We start from the raw sequence: 871 nt of genomic DNA on the forward strand, positions 1-871 counted from the left end.
CAGGCTGGCTGATTGCCAGGCTGATTATACGTACCTGTGGGCCCAGGCTGGCTGATTACTAGGCTATTTATAGGCACCTGTGGGCCCAGGCTGACGACGCTTCAGCTGATCTCCCCTACTAGCTCTTGAATCCGTTCCCCTCAGCATTCAAGTCTTCCTAAAGCACGTCCGGATCCTCCTCTCCAAGCTAAAGGTAAAACCCGCGATCAATCACGGGGCATTCCGTTAGGATAGGCGCAGCTTCCGCAGCTTCAAAATATAGCACCCCGGCGCACATCATAAAGAAACTAGGTCGGTGGCAGTCGTCATGCTATACCAGGTACATTCCCAATCCACGCTCCGAAATGTCTTGTGCTTTTCAGAAGGTATCACTGTAAGTCCGTAACATGAGTCCTTTGTACCATCCGTATCTCACGCGTCATTTTTGGCCCCTTTAGGCTTTCCTTACACAAGCAGTTCCGCCACACCCCCACTGCTAAGGTTAGGGCTCATCATCTGCTAGCCGATCCGATCACAAGTATAGGCGCGGTAGACGCCGCATTTGTGTGAGGGGAGGCGCCAGCACCACTACAAAAGGTGGGAGCAGCGAGCTCCCGGGTGACGCTGTCTTCAGCTTCTGCTCACCCTCCCACCCACAGCCCTCAACTCACACATTTTCCTTCCAAGGTGGCCCCCTTTAGGCTTTCCTTACACAAGCAGTTCCGCCACACCCCCACTGCTAAGGTTAGGGCTCATCATCTGCTAGCCGATCCGATCACAAATTCAGCGATAGCGGTTCCATTACTAAAGCAAACAGAAGGGGTGACAAAGGACATCCCTGTCTGGTGCCCCTTTTCAGCGCAAATGACTTGGACAAATATCCATTGTCTCT

The sequence above is a fragment of the Bufo bufo genome, chromosome 9 (genome assembly GCF_905171765.1).
Source record: "Bufo bufo chromosome 9, aBufBuf1.1, whole genome shotgun sequence".
Lineage (NCBI taxonomy): Eukaryota > Metazoa > Chordata > Amphibia > Anura > Bufonidae > Bufo > Bufo bufo.